General features: G+C 41.6%; 1 protein-coding gene and 1 long non-coding RNA gene across 5 annotated transcripts in view; one reads left to right on the top strand and one right to left on the bottom strand.

The window, feature by feature from the left end:
* The window catches only part of LOC116560569, a 21575-nt gene extending 8000 nt beyond the window's left edge, over nt 1-13575 (bottom strand). Inside the window, exons 1-2 of the long non-coding RNA XR_004273025.1 lie at nt 13563-13575; nt 6769-6771 (exon numbers count right to left, since the gene is read on the bottom strand). This is a non-coding gene — a long non-coding RNA (uncharacterized LOC116560569). The remainder of the gene's footprint in view (nt 1-6768; nt 6772-13562) is intronic.
* COMMD1 (copper metabolism domain containing 1) overlaps nt 1-13647 on the top strand; it is a 230016-nt gene that overhangs the window by 26127 nt on the left and 190242 nt on the right. The gene's annotated exons all lie outside the window — the stretch shown is intronic.

The raw sequence follows: 13647 nt of genomic DNA, 5'->3' as shown, positions 1-13647 counted from the left end.
AGCTCTTGTTACCCAGGCTGGAGTGCAATGGCGCGATCTCGGCTCACCGCAACCTCCGCCTCCTGGATTCAGGCAATTCTCCTGCCTCAGCCTCCTGAGTAGCTGGGATTACAGGCACGCGCCACCATGCCCAGCTAATTTTTTGTAGTTTTAGTAGAGACGGGGTTTCACCATGTTGACCAGGATGGTCTCGATCTCTTGACCTCGTGATCCACCCACCTCGGCCTCCCAAAGTGCTGGGATTACAGGCTTGAGCCACCGCGCCCGGCCTGCTGGAATATTTTTAAGTGTATGTCATGATATTGCACTTTAATTTTTTTGAGACAGAGGCTTGCTCTGTTGCTCAGGCTGGAGTGTGGTGGTGTGATCTCGGCTCACTGCAATCTCTGCTTCCTGGATTCAGGCGATTGTCCTACCGCAGCCTCCCGAGTAGCTGGGGTTGTAAGTGCCTGCCACTATGCCCATCTGATAATTGTATTTTTAGTAGAGATGGGGTTTTACCATGTTGGCCAGTCTGGTCTTGAACTCTTGACCTCTGGTGATCTGCCCCCCTCGGCTTCCCAAAGGGTACTGGGATTATATGTGTGAGCCACCGTGCCTGGCCTCACTTTAATTTTATTAATAGTATGTGTCTCTAAACCATGTAACCACAATATGATTATACAACCAATAAAATCGACTGTAATTTTTGAATATTCAGAATTACCCTGATTGTCCTCAGAAGTGTCCTTTTTTGCTGGTTTATTTAGACCAGGATCTGTTCACAGGCCACATATTATATTTGATTGTTATATCTGGAAGGAAACGTAAAAGGAAAGATGAAGTTGAAGGAGCCATCTTGGGATTTTAGTGAAAAAGGACAGCATAGATTCCTGTAGAGATTGAGGGGCTGGAAGAAGGATTTGGAGTTTTAAGAGAGTAGAAAATATAAGGACTAAATATAGTTAGAGATGGATAAATAGATGCTAGGTGGCTTTGATGGATTTGAAAGCCCAGCAACAGAAGCATAGGAAGTTAACAGTGGACATGGCCCTAATCAAATGATCAAACTCAGCATTGTCAATATTAGACAAACTGACAAAATGGGGAGATGCCCAGGAAAAGCACAATAGACCAGGGTAAGGTTTGTTATGCAGATTTAAGATTGTACGTTCTCTAGTGGTAAGAGTTTCTAGTGATTTGGAGACGCTTTTCTCTTCCTGGTATCCTTACAAATGAAGATTTCCATTAGAGATGTAAATTTCTCTTACAAAAGGATAATTTATACTCTTGTTTTCAGAGCTGTTTCTCGCAGTTACCAGTTCAAAATAATCCTTATGCCAGAGATGCGTATTTTGGGGTGTCATATTCTGGTCTCCTACAGTCATATTTTGGGGTGACATTTTGATTTCTTGTAAATATAAGAAGTCTGGAGTTTAGAAAAGCTCAAGATTTGGGAGTTGTCATGATAACCATGATAGTGTTGTTAAAAATGTGTTGTTCAAAAAAAGAGACAAATCGTGACTATGCTAGAGCTACAGAAATAAAGACATGCTAACGAATTGAGGCATCCAAGCAGATATAACCTGTTCAAAGGAAAACACAAATTTATATGGAATAAAGTAATGGAGGTGAATTGGAAACTGGTTTTGTTACAGAAAAGGGATCCTGATCCAGACCCCAAGAGAGGGCTCTTGGATCTTGTGCAAGAAAAAATTCAGGGCTAGTTCATATAATAAAGCAAAAGCAAATTAGGAAAGTAAAGGAATAAAAAAATGGCTACTCCATAGACAGAGCAGCCCCGAGGGCTGCTGGTTATCCATTTTTTTTTTTTTCTTTTCCCACCCCCTGGTTATCCATTTTTATGGTGATTTCTTGATGATATACTAAACGAGGGGTGGATTATTCATACCTCCCCTTTTTAGACCACATAGGGTAACTTCCTGACGTTGCCCTGGCATCTGTATATTGTCATGGCACTGGTGGGAGTGTACAGACGACCAGAGGTCACGCTTGTGGCCACCATCTTGATTTTGGTGGGTTTTAGCCAGCTTTTTACTGCAACTTGTTTTATCAGCAAGGTCTTAATAACCTGTATTTTGTGCAGACCTCCTATCTCATCCTGTGGCTTAGAATACCTTAACCGGCTGGTAATGGAGCCCAGTAGGTTTCAACCTCATTTTATCCACTCCTGTTCAAGATGGAGTTGTTCTGTTTGACACACCTCTGACAGTTTCCCCATCCCCCATTCCCTGAGGGAGAAGGGGTGTTGTCAATTAAGTTACTATGGCTGGGCGCGGTGGCTCAAGCCTGTAATCCCAGCACTTTGGGTGGCCAAGGCAGGTGGATCACGAGGTCAAGAGATCGAGACCATCCTGGTCAACATGGTGAAACCCCATCTCTACTAAAAATACAAAAAATTAGCTGGGCATGGTGGCACGTGCCTGTAATCCCAGCGACTCAGGAGGCTGGGGCAGGAGAATTGCCTGAACCCAGGAGGCGGAGGTTGCGGTGAGCTGAGATCGCGCCATTGCACTCCAGCCTGGGTAACAAGAGCGAAACAAAAAAAAAAAAAAAAAAAAGGTACTATGTGACAGGACAGAATTTACATATCTATCGGTTATCTGTCTACAAATTGCAGGCCAGCTCTGTGGTTCATGCTTGTAATCCCAGCACTTTGGGAGGCCAAGGTGATAGGATGCTTGAGCTCAGGAGTTCAGGACCAGCTTGGGTGACATGGTGAAACACCATCTCTACAAAAATTACAAAAATTAACTGATCATGGTGACACATGCCTTATAGTTACAGCTACTTGAGAGGCTGAGGCAACAGGATTGCTTGAACCCAGAAGGTTGAGGCTGCAGTGAGCTGTAATCATGTCACTGTACTCCAATCTGGGTGACAGTGAGACTGTATTTCAAAAAACCTACTTTAGTTTAAAAATAATTTTTTAAAATTAAAAACATTGCAAATAATTGCTAAATAGCTAAAAACAAAAAAACCTTAAACAGGACTAGAATCTAATAACATGGAAATATGTGCTATAATCAGCAGTCCCCAACTTTTTGGCATCAGGGACTGGTTTTGCGGAAGACAATTTTTCCCTGGACCTGGGGGCAAGGGGATGGTTTTGGGATGATCCAAGTGCATTATTTTTATTGTGTACTTTATTTCTGTTATTATTACATTGTAATATATAATGAAATAATCATACAACTCAATCATAGTGTAGAATCAGTGGGATCCCTGAGCTTGTTTTCCTGCAACTGGATGGTCCCATCTAGGGATGATGGGGATAGTAACAGATCATCAGATTCTCATAAGGATCGCGCAACCTAGATCCTTCACATGCTCAAGTTCACGATATGGTTTGCCCTATCGGTGCTGCCACTGACAGGAGGAGGAGCTTGGACAATAATAGGAGCTATGGGGAACAGCTATACTTTTTTGTTTGTTTTTTTGAGATGGAGTCTTGCTCTTGTTATCCAGCCTGTAGTGCAATGGCAAGATCATGGCTCATTGCAGTCTCTACCTCCTGGGCTCAAGCAATTCTCCTACCTCAGCCTCCGGAGTTGCTGGGATTACAGGCACCTGCCACCATGCCTGCCTAATTTTTTTTTTTTTTTTTTTTTTTTTTTTTTTTTTTTTTTTGAGACAAAGTCTTCCTCTATGGCCCAGGCTGGAGTGCAGTGGTGCAATCTTGGCTCACTGCAACCTCTGCCTCCTGGGTTCAAGCAATTCTCCTGCCTTAGCCTCCTGTGTACCTGGGACTACAGGCACGTGCTACCATGCCCAGCTAGTTTTTGTATTTTTAGCAGAGACAGGGTTTCACCATATTGGCCAGGCTGGTTTCAAACTCCTGACCTCGTGATCCGTCCGCCTAAGCCTCCCAAAGTGCCGGGATTACAGGCATGAGCTACCACGCCTGGCCAATTTTTATATTTTTAGTAGAGACGGTGTTTCATCATGTTGACTAGGCTGGTCTCGAACTCCTGACCTCAAGTGATCTACCTGCCTAAGTCTCCCAAAGTGCTGGAATTACAGGCATGAGCCACTGCACCTGGCAGGAGCAGCTATAAATACAGATGAAGCTGCTTTTGCATGTCCACCACTCACCTCCTGCTGTGTAGCCCAGTTCCTGACAGGCCACAAACCTGTTACCAGTACAGTACTAGTCTGTGTCCCGGGGGTTGGGGACCCCTGCTGTAGAGGATACATACAATATTTTGTGTTTATTTAATCTGTTATTTCCATATAGGTAATGACAAAACTAAGGCTTGGAATAGATAAAAGACTTGCCACAGACCTTTCTTAACAAGTGGAAAGAGTTGGTACTTAAACACGGGTTATTTTGACTCCTTAATCTTGTCTTAGTTACTCATACAGATATAAGAAAGTTACTGTGTAGATAAAGACAAGGAAATAATTAACTTACTGAGCTGAGTTCTAAAGGAGTTGAAAATGTGGAAGTTGTAGAGGATATACCAGCCAGAGGAAGCAGCTGGTATATCCTCTGCTTATATATATAAGCCCAGGCATTGAGATGTGGAAGCTCATGGGAGGCAGGTGCTATGGCTCATACCTGTAATTTCAGCACTTTGGGAGGCCAAAGTGGGCAGATTGCTTGAGCTTAGGAGTTCGAGACCAGCCTGGGCAATGTGGCAAGAACCCCGTCTCTACTAAAAATACAAAAAACGTAGCTGGACATGGTGGTGCATGCCTGTAGTCCCAGCTACTCAGGAGGCTGAAGTGGTAGGATTGCTTGAGCCTGGGGGCTAGAGGGAGCAGTGAGCTGAGATTGAACCACTGTACTCCAGCCTGGGTGACAGAGTGAGACCCTGTCTCAAAAAAGATTATGAGATATTTGGGAAACATTGAGTAAAAAGGAATGTCAGAAGCCCCCATCTGCCCACTTATAAGAATACATTCTGTTGATGACTGAACATGGAGTTTGGAGGCCACCTAACACCATTCTGATGAGTTTGTGACTTTTAGGAAGCAGTTTGTTATTTGGAAAATAATAGGTTTTAGGAGGCAAGAAGGACTTTAGTTAAAAATCCTAGTACTAGCCCAGCATGGTGGCTCATGCCTGTAATCCCAGCACTTTGGGAGGCCGAGGCAGGTGGATCACCTGAGGTCAGGAGTGCGAGACCAGCCTGGCCAATGTGGTGAAACCCCATCACTACTAAAAATACAAAAATTAACTAGGCAGGGACCTGTAATCACAGCTACTCAGGAGGCTGCGGCAGGAGAATCACTTGAACCTGGGGGGTGGAGGTTGCAGTGAGTTGAAGTTGTGTCATTGCACTCCAGCCTGAGTGACAGAGCAAGACTCCATCTGGAAAAAAAAAAATCTTAGTATTACAGTTTACTAAGGGTGAGTTGCTTAATCTTTCTGAGCGTTAGTTTCTCCCTGTATAGAATAAGAAGAATGATTTTGAATTTAGCTAGAATTAGTAATGTATCTAATCTATATGAAAATATATGTAGCTGGACACTGTGGCTCATACCTGTTACCCCAGCACTTTGGGAGGCCAAGGCAGGCAGATCACTTGAGCCCAGGAGTTTGAGACCAGCCTGGGCAACATGGGCCAAATGCCATCTCTACAAAAAATACAGAAATTAACTGGGCATGGTGGCACACGCCTGTAGTCCTAGCTACTTAGGTGGTTTAAGTGGAAGGATTGCTTCAACCTGGGAACCTGGTAGCTTGAGGTTGCAGTGAGCTGTGATTGTGCCACTGCCCTCTAGCCTGGGTGACAGAGTGAGACTCTGTCTCCCAAGGAAAAAACAAAAACAAACAAAATGTAAAACTCCTCAATAGTGCTTGGCATATAATTTGTATTTAGTAATTGTTAGTGTTGAGCTAAAATAAGAAGCTGAGGCAGAATTAATACAGAGAGTTTATTTGGCCAAGCTTGAGTATTGCAACCAGGAGCATAGATTTAAATTGCTGTGAATATACACTCCAATTAGCAGCAGTTAAAAGTGGGTCTTTCAAGGGAAACAAAGGGGGATAGGAAGTGGGCCAATTCAGAGTTGTCTGTCAGAAATTCTAATTGGTTTATGGAAATAACATTGATTAGTGATTGTCCGTACATTGTTAAGCTATAGGGTGTGGGTTATATTGAAGGTATGTATGGCATTATTAGGTTAATTTATAGCTACTTGTGGCAATAGCAAGCAGTTTCAAGAGATGGATACATAGCTCAAGGGGGAAGTAAGACATGCTTGCTGTTTCATTTTAATGTCTCTCTGGGCCTCATAATTTAAAAGGACTCACATTTCTCAAAGTTCTTTTCTCAGTATTACTGTTTTAAAATCCTGCTATGTGGTAAAGTGTTAGTTACATTATTCTTTCAGGAAAATTATTTACATTAGGGATATGTATTTAGATTCACTGACAGAATGTATTACAAGAGTTCTGGACAGCTTAAAGGTGATGCCAATTGTAGAGTTAGTGTTTTTTAAATTAAACATATTGATTTGTGTAAGTAATGTAGAAGTAAGACTGTTCCCTTTATAAGGTTAGATTTTAGTTATTTGTCTTTGGGAGCCATAACCAGCTGCAGTGGCATATACGTTCAGACACAGTAATGATAATCTGTCAAAAGACAAAATTACAACTAATTTAGAGGGCTTAAGAAAAATAGAATCTTGGAACCCCAAACTCACTGTACAAAAGGGAAAGTTAAACTTGGGATCTGAGTCATCAATACAATTTTCCTTTTGTTGTCAAATTGATAGCTATAATATCACAACCCCATGTCATACCCTCATTTCTTCTACTCTCTTTTCATGTTTATCTTATGTAAAATGTAGATTTTTCTGAGGCTAATTGGAGCTTCACAAGAATGTAACCATCTGCCTCATTGCCTGCCTGTTCTTCCTTTTATTTCCCCCCATCCTGCTTCCTCTTTCCTCTTTAAATACCAAAGTTCACAAAACCTTGTTTGGGAAAAGCATAGGTCACAGATGCTCCTGTGGTTTGTTTTTACCCTGGGCACATCCTCAGCCTTGGCTAAATAAACCTCTAATCTATTGAGACCTGCCTCCATCACTTTTTGCTTATCAGTCTCTGTGTATTTGTAATTCTAGAATTGGGCAACACTTCATTCCATAAAGTAGAATAAATGTTTCCATGAGTTGAGCAGAGGGAGTAGATTTTATAGGCAGAAAGGGCTGAATAAAGCAGAAACAAAGAATAAAAAGCAGATTGGTCATTTCAAAAAGTTACTTTCCTTGTAAGGCACGGATGAGGAGATAGAACAATAGAAAAATAACTGACTGACATTAGGTTACTTCAGGCTGTAAGTATTGTGTAGGGATTGAAGCAAAGGGAACTTCATTCTCATGCTACTTGAAGACTGAAACTGGCCTGTTGGAGAAATTGGCTGTTATAGCTCTGTTCTCATTCCTTGGAAGGTCAGATAACAACATAGTTTTAGTTGTGGTGATGTGAACTTTAGCATGGGTGACTCCATTTTGATTTTTAGTGTTGTCTGTTGGGACCTAGTGCAGTAGCTTAGTCCAAAACAGTGGCCTTCTGTAGTTTTTTCTTAAAGACCAGTGTGATAGTAACCTTTTGTGATTTTTAATTAACAAAACCTATAAGAAGCTAAGTAATATAAAGCAAGGAGCTATTTATTTATTTACTTATTTTGAGATAGTTTCCTTCTGTTGCCCAGGCTGGAGTGCCGTGGTACGATCTTGGCTCACTATAACCTCCGCCTCCTGGGTTTGCAATTCTCATGCCTCAGTCATCTGAGTAGCTGGGATTACAGGTGTGTGCTACCACGCCTGGCTAATTTTTGTATTTTCAGTAGAGACAGGGTTTCACTGATCACAAACTCCTGGACTCAAGTGATCCACCCGCCTCAGCCTCCTAAAGTGCTGGGATTACAGGTGTGAACCACCGTGCCTGGCCCAGGAAGCTATTTAATATCTATTTTCAGTATCCTAAAGAGCTAAGCATGCATTTTTTAGTTTTGGAAAAGGAATTTGTCACATATTTTAAGCAATTTTAAGGAATACGACCTTTATAGGATCCAGGACACACTACCCCAAAATGTCGTACCTTGACGTATTTTTTTATTTTTAAGGCCAGTCAAGTGAAGCAGTGGGAATGGAGAAGGAACAAATAAATTTGTAAATGGTTGTGATAAGCTATAAGCCAGCCTTGGATATTTTTTAAGCTGAAGGCATTTGAGAAAGTAGCAAAAGCAGGGAAATCTCTCCTACCTTCCACTGCCTACTCCTGTGAAGCAGGTCATAAAAACCTTGGAAGGATTTTCTGACCTCCAGAAGGAGGTCCCAAGATCCTCATCTGAGATGTCAATCTTAAAAAAAGGATAGTAGAGAAAACTGTGTCTGTACATGTTGGGTTTACTTAGGTGTAGAAATAACAATTATAACCTGGAATGCATGGAATGGCAAGCCACCAGTGCATTCCATGAGGGAAGGGTAAGGGAAGCTTTTATTAGCAAAAGAGATTTACATAAGCTGCTTAGGAACAGAGTTCATTGGTTCCAGAGGTTCAAAGCCAGAGTTGTTATCAGTTCATTGGTGGAGATGCCCTTACTGGGCAAGTGTTCTTCTGAAAACATTTTATCTGAATTACATGTCCGAGATAAGAACTGTTTCCAGTTCATTAATTATTTGAATTACTGCAGTCCTAAAGAATGTCTAGTGATAAACCTTATCAAAGCAGGAGATGTGTGAAGGACACAGAACGACTTTTAGAAAGTCCTTGGAAACTGTTCTTGTCTTACAAGCATGGGCCTCCTCCTCTTTGGGTGTTCCCGGCTCTATTTTGTCTGGGTCTAGCAAAAGTTAATTTCATCTTGCTATCTGCAACTTTCACAGAGAGGTGCCCTTCTTATACCTGGAAGAAAGGAACATCTCTACCTCTGAAGACAAATAGACGCCAAGAAGTCTCAGCAAATAGGCCTAGATAAATTTCCCCTAGTTTATTACCATTGGACCATATTCTTTTTGCCCTGTCATATTTCTCCACAACTTTCCTTTCTTCATCAAACCTAGCAAAAAAATATTCTGGTTTAGCTGTTTCTTCACATCTACATTCCTTATTTTATTATTATTTTTTCTTTCTTTTTAGATCTACATTCCTTATGAAAGCTCCTGTGTCATATAAAATTTACATTTGTAAGTCCAGATGCACTGGCTCACACCTGTAATCCTAGCACTTTGGGCGCCCAAGGCAGGAGGATCAGTTGAGCCCAGGAGTTCAAGACTAGCCTGAGCAACATAATGAGACCTGGTCTTTACAAAAAATTAGTTGGATATGGTGGTGCGTGTCTATAGTCTCAGCTTCTCTGGAGGCTAAGATGGGAGGATCACTTGAGCCTGGGAGGTCAAGGCTGTAGTGAGCTAGCGAGCTGTGATTACAACACTGAACTCCAGCTTGGGTGACAGACTGAGACCCTGTCTCAAAAAAAAAAATTGTATGCTTTTCTTTTGTTCACCTGTTTTTTATCATAAGAGACTCAGCTGTAACCCTAAGATAGGGGGAGGGAAAGATACTTTTCTCCCCTACAGCCTTTTCGGTATAATTATGCCCAGATGTTATGAAAAGTCCAGGTGACTGCTATTGAGGTTTAGGGAAAACAAATTCTCTGAGAGGGGGAAGCCAGCCAACTGCCAGGATAGTCTGTCTTTGGATGGCAGAACTTGTAAAGTGACCAGGATTCTGCTGATAAACCTCTTTTGCCCTGGCATCCAGAATTGATTAGTCTCTAAGAGAATGATCCAAAGAGACTACTAAGACCGGGTATGGTGGCTCATGCCTGTAATACCAGCGCTTTGGGAGGCCGAGGCAGGCGGATCACAAGGTCAGTAGTTCGAGACTAGCCTGGGCAACATGGTGAAACCCCATCTCTACTAAAAATACAAAAATTAGCTGGGTGTGGTGGCATATGTCTCCTGAGTAATCCCAGCTACTCAGGAGGCTGAGCCAGGAGAATTTCTTGAACCCAGGAGGTGGGGTTGTAGTGAGCCAAGGTAACGCTGCTGCACTCTAGCCTGGATAACAGAGCAAGACTCTGTCTTGGAAAAAAATAAAAAAAAATGAAAAATAAAAAAAACAGGAGGCTTCCAAGAGACTATTGGATAAACTAGACGGTTGTTGTTATTCTTTTTTTTTTTTTTTCATGTTGTTTGAGCTCACCTATCCATTCATCAGAATTGTTTGTATTCATTATTTAAGATAACTTTTTAAAATATTAAGTCACCTGGAATTCTAAGAAAATAGTTGGAAGGTTGCTTGATAGGCATGGAATGGAAGCATGAGGCAGTGTGTGTCTTTGGAGTTCTTGGGGGAACAAACAAGTTTCCGACATGATAAGTGTTACGTTAATTAGGTTCACACTGCCTAGTTATGCTAACTCAGACTGAAGCTGTGAGATTTCTCAGTGACTCAGACAGTTATATATGTTCAAACTCATGGCTTATTGTGCCATGGTTCCAGGCTTAAGGGTAGGGTTTAGCTCGGAGCCCAGCCCTTCTGTATCAATGTGGGGGTGAGCCATGATGGTACTGGTGACTTTATAAGAACAGAGAGACCTAAGCTGCCATGCTTTTGACCACTTCCCATGTGTGATACTCTGCCATGATATTACGTAGTAAGAAGGGCCTTACCAGGTACAGCCCCTCAACCTTGGACTTTGCAGCTTTGAAAACTATGAGCCAAATACCCAATCTTGAGTAATTAGTTTTAGTAAAAGAAAGTGAACAAAAACAACAAGCAACTTTTGTTTTTCTTTTTTGTTATAATCTAAAATACCTAAATCCAGTTTAAGCATCAACAACTATACATGTTTAAATACAAAATGAATTTGAGATAGGAGTGTGTGTCAGTGGGTTGTGGGGGACTGTGAGGGGTAGTATAGAATGAAAAGTTCTAGTTATTAGTATCTCTTGAGTGGGACAGTTGGGACAACTGTCCTGGAAGGGCCATGGGGGTGGCTTTTTTATAAAGAATGAACCATGGGATGTCCACAGTAAATGAGTTTTACCTCAGGCTTGAGGGAAAATGAATTTAGAGCTTTGAATGCTCCTCTGGGGTATCAAAATGTAGGAAGAAACTTGAAGTAAAACTTGTTTTTGTCTTTTAAAAGGCTTAATGAGTGGCCCTGCATGATGGCTCCTACCTGTAATCCCAGCACTTGGGGAGACACAAGCGGGAAGATCACTTGATCCTGGAGTGATCCAGGAGTTTGAGACCAGCCTGGGCAATATAGGGAGACCCTGCCTCAAAAAAAATTTTTTTAATGAAGGCTTAACAAGTTCAAGTTATGGAATGAAAATTTCAATTAATTGAATGGTAGGCTGTCATGAAAACAAAAAAGAGAATTTCAATTAAACAAGAAAGGGATGTGAAATTGAGGGGTAAACAAAAAGGAAAGGGGGCTAGTTAGTACAGCAGTCACTGGTTTGTCTGAAGAGAGGGAAAGCTGTTTTTCTCTCAAACCTCATTAGTTCTTTTCTTTTTTCTTTAAATTGAAACAGGGTCTTACTATGTTGTCCAGGCTAGGCTCAAGCAATCTTCCTGCCTTGGCCTCCTGAAGTGCTGAGATTACAGGCATGAGCTACTGTACCTGGCCACCTCATAAATTCTTAATTGGAATAGACTCCTGTAACGACAGATTAACAAGAGAAAAACAAGGTTATTTCCTGGAGCAGACCATGGAAGATGTGGGTGTTCAGTGAACTTCCTGCGTGGCCAAAATGGTTGTATTAATAAGTTCTTTTAGTTTATATCAGGTCATCCAGCTTGTAGGGCTTTAGGACAAGAGAAACTAGAGTCTCAATAAGGATCCAGGCAATCAGGTTTTAGTTCTTAGTGACTTCAAGTCAGGAGGGTGGGAGAAAAATGGGAAGCATTAATTACTGACAGGATATGCAAGACAGCAGGCTGTAGTTTACGGAGTGGTGAAAGATAGCTCAGAGACAAATAACAGAACTATGGTCTGATAACCCAGTAGCGTAGATGATAATTTTCTATTGAAATGTAAAATTTCTGGCCAGGTGTAGTGGCTAATGCCTGTAATTCCAGCACTTTGGGAGGCTTAGGCTGGTGGATCACTTGAAGTCAGGAGTTGAAGACCAGCCTGGCCAACATGGTGAAACCCCATCTCTACAAAAATACGAAAATTAGCCTGGCATGATGTCAGGTGCCTGTCATCCCAGCTACTTGGGAGGCCGAGGCAGGAAAATCGCTTGAACTTGGGAGGCAGAGGTTGTAGTGAGCCAAGATCATACCACTGCATTCTAGCCTGGGCGACTGAGCAAGACTATGTCTCAAAAAAAAAAAAAAAAAAAAAAAAAGAAAGAAATATAAAATTTCTCTGTTTAGTCATCCTCAGTTTGATCAAAGGTAAAATAACACTCTTGTTTACAAAAATCTAATCTCATTAAATTTGGTGTAATCATTTATGTAAGTGCAGCAAGAATGATAATTGGACATATGCTTGATCTTAGGTTATCTGGGTTTTTTTTTTTTTTTTTTTTTTTTGGACAAAGTTTCACTCTGTTGCCCAGGCTAGAGTGTAGTGAAGTGATCTCAGCTTACTACAGCCTCCTTCTCCTGGGTTCAAGTGATTCTCCTGCCTCAGCCACCTGAGTAGCTGGGATTACAGGCATGTGCTACCATGCCCAGCTAATTTTTTGTGTTTTAGTAGAGATAGGGTTTCACCATATTGCCCAGGCTGGTCTCAAACCCCTGAGCTCAGGGGGATCTGCCCGCCCTGGCCTCCCAAAGTGCTGAGCCAGTGCGCTCAGCAGCCCAGTTTTTTTTTTTTTTTTAAATTTTCATTCCCGTTTTACAGATGAGGGTTATCAGTTTCCCTAGTAGAATTTTGGACATTTTCACTTAATCCAACCGTATGATTTCAGTTATTTAAGCAATGCCATGAGGAACCTATACCTCAGAGTACCTGTATAATTCTTTCCTTGGATCTCTGAGGCAGTCATTTATGTTGAATATGAAGCATTCCAGCTCGTAGCTGATTGTGAGCTTTCAGGGAAGCATTTGAATACAAGAGTAATTATATGTGAATGACAAAAGACCTAAAATGGCCATGGTTAAAGATTTTATTCGAGTTCATTATCAAAATAATGGAGTTGACAGGAAATTTAGTTGTTTCTGTGCCATACAACATTTTAAAATAATAATTGGAATTATGATTGATAACATTATATCAGAATATATATGGACAATGAGTACATTGACAAACTTCATACAGGTGTTTTTTTTTTTTGAGATGCAGTCTTGCTTTATCACCAGGCTGGAGTGCAGGGGCATGATCTCAGCTCACTGCAATCTCTGCCTCCCGTGTTCAAGTGATTCTTCTGCCTCAGTCTCCTGAGTAGCTGGGATTATAGGCACACACCACCACACCCAGCTAATTTTTGTATTTTTAGCAGAGATGGGATTTCACCTATTGGCCAGGATGGTCTTGATCTCCTGACCTTAGGTGATCCGCCTGCCTGGGCCTCCCAAAGTGCTGGGATTACAGGTGTGAGCCACCATACCTGGCCCATATAGTTTTTTTAAAAAAGGAGACAAGGTCTTATCTTATTGCCCAGGATGATCTCAAACTCCTGGGCAAAAGTGATTCTCCTGCCTTGGCCTCCCAAAGTGCTGGGGTT

Source organism: Sapajus apella, unplaced genomic scaffold, assembly GCF_009761245.1.
Source record: "Sapajus apella isolate SASKATOON/1434 unplaced genomic scaffold, GSC_monkey_1.0 scaffold26, whole genome shotgun sequence".
Classification (NCBI taxonomy): domain Eukaryota; kingdom Metazoa; phylum Chordata; class Mammalia; order Primates; family Cebidae; genus Sapajus; species Sapajus apella.
Note: the sequence above shows the minus strand (reverse complement) of the source record. Positions and strands in the feature narration are given on the sequence as shown.